General features: G+C 35.8%; 1 long non-coding RNA gene across 1 annotated transcript; it reads left to right on the top strand.

Annotated features, from left to right (window-relative positions):
* The first annotated feature begins 5,183 nt into the window (after positions 1–5,183).
* Positions 5,184–6,114, top strand: LOC121999947. The gene is made up of 3 exons (XR_006116853.1): positions 5,184–5,481; positions 5,569–5,684; positions 6,053–6,114. It is a non-coding gene; the product is annotated as an uncharacterized LOC121999947 (long non-coding RNA).
* Positions 6,115–6,537: the final 423 nt, after the last annotated feature.

Here is a 6,537-nt window from a genome sequence, read left to right on the forward strand (position 1 = left end):
TGTAAATATTTCAAAGTTTCATCTTTATTTTTTAAGAATTTGACCCAAGTGAATCTCGAGTAGTCATCTATTATGACTAGACAATATAGACTTCTATTTATTGATTTGACTCCATGGGAGTCAAATAGATCTAGGTGTAGAAGTTCTAATATTGAGTCGGTTTATGATTGATTAGTTGGTTTGTGAGTAGATTTTGTCTGTTTACCTTGTTGACAAACATTACATATGGTTGAGTCTAAGTTAGGTAACTTTGGTAAGTCTCTAACTAATCCATTTTGTGAGATCTCGGAAAAAAAAATTTAAATGAATAAGGTTATTTGGGAAATGGCCTTATAGAATTTTTCCAGAATTTTTAGAATTTTTCTGGGAATTTTTCGGAGCTCGTACGGAGGGTTTTGAGGGGATCAATTTCGGGTTCGGATAAGGCCTGTTTGGAATACCCGTTTAAGTGAGGAAAAGTTTTGAATTATAAATTCTTTTCCTTTTATTTCTCCCTTACAACGCCGATCCCAAACCCGAGCTTTCTCCTCTCTTCCCCGATCCCCCTTTTCCTTCTCTGTTCTCTCTCTCGCGGACGAATCGGAGGCGACGGGAGCGGAGCTTCTCCGTTGGCGATCATCCTCGTTCGTCGGAGCTTGCTGGAGCACGGCGGAGCCTAGATCTTCTTCGGCCGAGGGGTTCTGTCCCGTGAGTTCCGCGGCTAAGCGTCAACGGCGAGGTGGCTAGGGCACGGTGAGGAGCAAGATTCGTCGACTCCCAACCGATCGACCTCCGTTCTTCTCTCCTCGCACTACTCATAGTGCGATCCACCTCTTCACTGGCCGGATCTGGATCGAGCCGTGCCACCCGATCGCCGGCGTGGAAGGGGCGATTAGGGCTTCAAAGGTAAGCAATCGAACCTTCTTTCTCGCTGTGGTTGTGTTCTTGTTGCAATCCCTGCCCTAGATCCATCATCAGTGCTCTGCTCTGCGGATAATTGGTGCTGGATTGTTGTTACCGATACTCTATCCTTGATCCTCATCTTCTCGTGGTTGATGTAGGTTTCGGTTGATGATGATGGGATCCATTGAGTTGTTGGGCAGAGGCTTGAAGGGTTGATTGATGTCTTGGATTGCTTGATTTGAGATCAGTGATCTGCTTGTTGATTCTTCCTTCTTGATCCGAGTGATCCAGCAGTAAGGCCCTGTTCTGTGGAAGACTTCCTGGTTCCAGCAATCAACAGCAGCTCAGTTAAGGAATTTCGGCTTGATGCATTGTTGATTTCAGTGAGGTGAGTTCTATTTTCTATGTGCTGAAGTTGTTAAAGTGTTAGCAAGAATTGGGATTGAGGTCTTTCCAGTAGCTTAATTAAGGTATTTGTAGGAGTAGTTGAGTACATGATGTGAATGTATTGAATTAGGCTTATGTGTAGGTATTTGATCCGGGTTGTAGATCATGTTTCGAATTTGAATATTAGTTTGATGATCTTGTTCTGGATGGATTAGGTTAAGTGTCATTGGTTAGTTGATTGTGATTAGATATAATTGTTTGAATTAATCTAGTGGGTTAATTAGGGTTAGGGTAATTAACCCTAATTAACTATTAGATTTAAATTAGGTAGATTGTGATTGATGTGATTAGGGTTTTGCCCTAATTTAGTTTTAGGGATTTTATTTAGCTATTCATTTGATTTAGCTAAATAAAATATATATATTGTTTGTTGACACAGGACTCTGATTCGAGACGGGCGTCTCGACTTCGGATTTGGATTGACTGTACCTTCTATTTGAGGCGGGTACCCTCTGACTTATCTTTTGATAATGTCTTATGATATGTGTAGCTTATATATATTTACTAGTGGTAGATAGTAGATTATTCTCCCCCTTGGTCTTAGCTAGTTGATACCTATCACATGCTTCATCTGCTAGTTGCTTTACTTCAGGATAGCATATTTTATCTCTTGCCATGTGTAAATATGTTCATAGAGATGCATATCTATAGTGCTCTACTCTACTGGATTAGTTGCTTTACATGTGTGATACATGCTCTTGGATTCATGATATTTACATCATTGTTATATGTGATGTCTTTGGATTTATGCTGTTTTATATCATGGTTATATATATATACCTTTTGGGCACCCACATATATGGAGGAGGCTATGTTCGGTATGACATCTGTGGCCGCATGCACCATATTGCATGATTGCATCTTGGGCGATTGGCGACTCCATTATTGTTGAGCTCGTCGGCTAGCTACAACGTGTTCACTGCATGGGTAGTGGCACGGCACTCGAGTGTGTAGGGTAGATTGCAGTAGTGCTCAGGGGCGCTCGTGGGTAGCGTGGCGGGGCGTGGTAGCACAGGGTCCCTCCCGTCATTACGTCGGGAGATGAGGCGTTCGCTCCCTCACTATGTTTGAGGCGGGAGGATAGGTGTACTCAGACAACATCCGTCCACTCGGTCACTCATCGGGGTAGTGATGCAGAGTGCAACCCTACCCCCTCGGTCTCACCATTGTGTGTGACATGGCTGGCGTAGGGATGACCAGGACATGTCATTTGCATCATATGCACAGATTGCATTATTTATGATTGATGCATTTTGGTGATTGCATATGATTGACATGCATACAGGTTATATGCTTTTGCTCTGACTATTTTTATCTGTGTATGCTCACAGTCATTCGCCCGAGCCTCGCAGGTGAGTACAGTTTATTTCAGTTATGCACTTTTTATATTCTTGCAGTATATTGTATTGCATGCTTATTGTTGGTTACTGCAGTTTATTTAGTCTTGCATACCTGTTATACTTAGGAGACTGTACTATATAGATTGTATGGTTAGAGAACTGTACTATTGATCATATGGTTTAGGAGACTGTACCTTAGGTTTTTACTGGTGGATATATATTGCTGTACATGTCTATTGGTTTACCAGCTGAGTTCTTTGAACTCACCCCGTTGTTACTATTTTTCAGGTTGAGGCCGTCAGGAGAGATTCCAGTCGCTAGCCCCTTTGTCGCGAGGATTTTCTTTGTCGGATTTATTCTGCTTTTGCATCTTAAATACTTGTATTGTGGGTTGTATTGTGGACATTGAACATTCGGGTTTACTACTATTGTTTTCCGCTGCAGATATTTTCATTACTTCGTGGATTTGGTTTTCTTCGATGTAGTGGAGTAGGATGTGTACATATATTTTCGAGATTTTATATCGTCTTTCCTTATTAAACTGCGTGGATTGATTATATGTTGAATTATGTGGAATGTTGATATAAACTGCGTGGCTTGTTCTTTTGTATTGTATTATTCCGGCCGTGTGTGGCCGAGGTATGGAGATATATGTATACTGAGCTTCATATTGTCCGTCGTACAGGGGAGATGCTGCCGAAATTTCTTCGGACAGGGACTACCTGGGGGCGTGACACATTTAATTTGCTTATATTTCTAAAATTTGTGTGTGACATTCTTCTATGTCATAACCAAGTTTCTTCTTTTTGTGTTAAATAACACTTAACTGAAGAAGTGGTTAAGTTAATTGCATAGATGTTGTATTTTCTAAAGCCTTTTAGACTTATAGTAGGATTATCTAGATGTTTGATTAAGCATTCTATAGATAAAAATTTAACCTTATACCTAGTGTCACATAATTGACTTATACTTAGGAGATTATATTTAAAATTTTCAACAAGTAAGACATTTGTAATAATAAAATCTATTTTTAATTCAATATTACTTATACCAATTACCTTGAGTTTGCCATTGTTTCCAAATACAACTGTTCCTAGACTCTTGTAAATAAGTTGGGTGAACTTGGTGTGATCTCCAGTCATATGCTTGGAGCAACCACTGTCCAAAATCCACCTGATATCCTACAATAGGTAGGAGTTAAAGTTAGTCTAATTTTATTCTTTTAAGATTATTTTCAAGGTTGGTCACTTTATGTGAAAATTTGAGTTAATTTTCACACAAACAGAATTAAAGTTTAATTTTAAAATAAATTTTAAAAAAATTAAGTTTAATTTTAAAATGAATTTTTTTAAGTTACAAAAAATTAAGTTTAATTTTAAAATGAATTTTTAAGTTACAAAAAATTAAGTTTAATTTTAAAATAAATTTTTAAGTTAAAAAAAATTAAGTTTAATTTTAAAATGAATTTTTTTTAAAAAAAACCAAGTTTAATTTTAAAATAAAGTTAAAAAAATTAAGTTTAATTTTAAAATGAATTTTTAAATTAAAAAATTAAGTTTAATTTTAAAAAGAATTTTTAAGAAAAAAAAATTAATTTTAATTTTAAAATAAATTTTTAAGTTAAAAAAATAAGTTTAATTTTAAAAAAAAACTAAGTTTAATTTTAAAATGAATTTTTAAGTTAAAAAAAAAAAAAGTTTTGTTTTAAAAAAAAAATTAAGTTTTATTTTAAAATAAATTTTTAAGTTAAAGAAATTTACGTTTAATTTTAAAATGAATTTTTTTTAAAAAAAATTAAGTTTAATTTTAAAATAAATTTTTAAGTTAAAAAAAATTAAGTTTAATTTTAAAAAGAATTTTTAAGTTAAAAGATTAAGTTTAATTTTAAAATAAATTTTTAAGTTAAAAAAATTAAGTTTAGTTTTAAAATAAATTTTTTAAAAAATTTAAGTTTAAAAATAAAATTAAGTTTACTGTAATTTAATTTTCTTTGACTCGATTTAATTTAATTTAATTAGGTTTAATTTTATTTAATTTTAATTTGATTTAATTTAATTTGATTTTAATTGGGTCCTTAGTCATCTCACCTGATCTATGTTTTTAATCAGGGAATCCTATAATTTTGTGAGATGAATTAGGTTCAATTTTAGGGTTTTGTTTCTAACTTGTGTTAGATTCAGGTTTAGCTTTGGGTTCAACTGATAGACATTCTCTGGATAAACTTCTGGGCTATGGTGAGTCACTTGGACATCATTAGAGTAACCATGCCTTCAAGGTTTTCCAAATAGTCCTATCCACTGGACTTAGTACAAAACCTTGGTCTAACTGATTAGGATCCATAAAGGGTAGCTTCGGTCAGTTCCACTTAGCCAAATGCACCAGGTCGAAGCCATATCTTCCTAGACATGCATAGACTAAGCTTCCCTAACGTACTATTCATGGATTCTAGCTAGATTAGGGTTCTTATTTCGGTATTGACTCGTCTTGTGCTGGATTTTTCTCCCGATCAGATTGGTCCTCCTCTTCTTGCGGCTGAGTGGGGAATTCGGTTGAAGAGGTTGAGACCAGTGAGTGGTGCTTGGGCTGTAGGGCAGAGACTTCAGGTGTTGATGCTTGATCAGTAGTCTTCCTGCTTGATTCCACTGTGATCCAATTGATTTCCAGTGAGGTTGAGTGTCCTGTGGATCTGGAATTGTGGTTCCGGCAGCACCTAAACCAGTAGCTCCTTTGGTTTCAACAATCAACAGCGGTTGCTAATTGAGGATCCTGTCTGGTCCAGCAGATCACTTTGTTTTCCAACAGCTCAATTGAGGTATGTTGAGGAGTAATTGATACATGTTGTTGAATTAGGATTGATGTGTTGAATTGTTGATTCTTGATCCGATTGAATCCAATCCAGTGAGGTTCTGTTGCTGTGATGCTGGAGTTGTGATCTTTGAGGTGTATCCAGCAGCTTTCCCTAACCGACAGCAACACCTTTGATTGTGATCTACTGGTGATCACCTTAGATTTGAGGTAAGGAATAGGATAATTGATCTTAGTTGTAGATCATCATGTAGTTTGGTTATTTTAGATGGTTATGCCTGTTGTGGATGAATTAGGGTTATGTTGATTGTGATTAGATTTAATTGCTTAGATTAAATTAATGGAATGATTAGGGTTAAGACAATTAACCCTAGTCAACTATTGGATTTAATCTAAGATTGGATTTCTAATCTAATTGGTGATTAGGGATTAGGTAACTAACCCTAATTAACCATTAGATTTAATTATGTAGATTGAGGTTGTGTGATTAGGGTTTTACCCTAATTTAGTTTTAGGGATTTTATTTAGCTATTCATTTGGATTTAGCTAAATAAAATATTTATACGTGTTTGACACAGGACGCTGATTCGAGACGGGCGTCTCGACTTCGGATTTGGATTGACTGTACCTTCTATTGGAGGCGGGTACCCTTTGACTTATCTTTTGATAATGTCTTATGATATGTGTAGCTTATATATACTTACTAGTGGTAGATAGTAGATTATTCTCTCTCTTAGGCTTAGCTAGTTGATACCTATCACATGCTTCATCTGCTAGTTGCTTTACTTCAGGATTGGATATTTTATCTCTTGCCATGTGTATATATGTTCATAGAGATGCATATCTATAGTGCTCTACTCTACTGGATTGGTTGCTTTACATGTGTGATACATGCTCTTGGATTCATGATACTTACATTATTGTTATATGTGATGTCTTTGGATTTATGCTGTTTATTATCCTTGTTATATATGTGTCTATCTGTTTGGCATCTACACATATGGAGGAGGATTTGTTCAGGTATGACATACTGTAGTCGCATGCACCATATCGCATGATTGCA

The sequence above is a fragment of the Zingiber officinale genome, chromosome 7A, assembly GCF_018446385.1.
Source record: "Zingiber officinale cultivar Zhangliang chromosome 7A, Zo_v1.1, whole genome shotgun sequence".
NCBI classification, from domain to species: domain Eukaryota; kingdom Viridiplantae; phylum Streptophyta; class Magnoliopsida; order Zingiberales; family Zingiberaceae; genus Zingiber; species Zingiber officinale.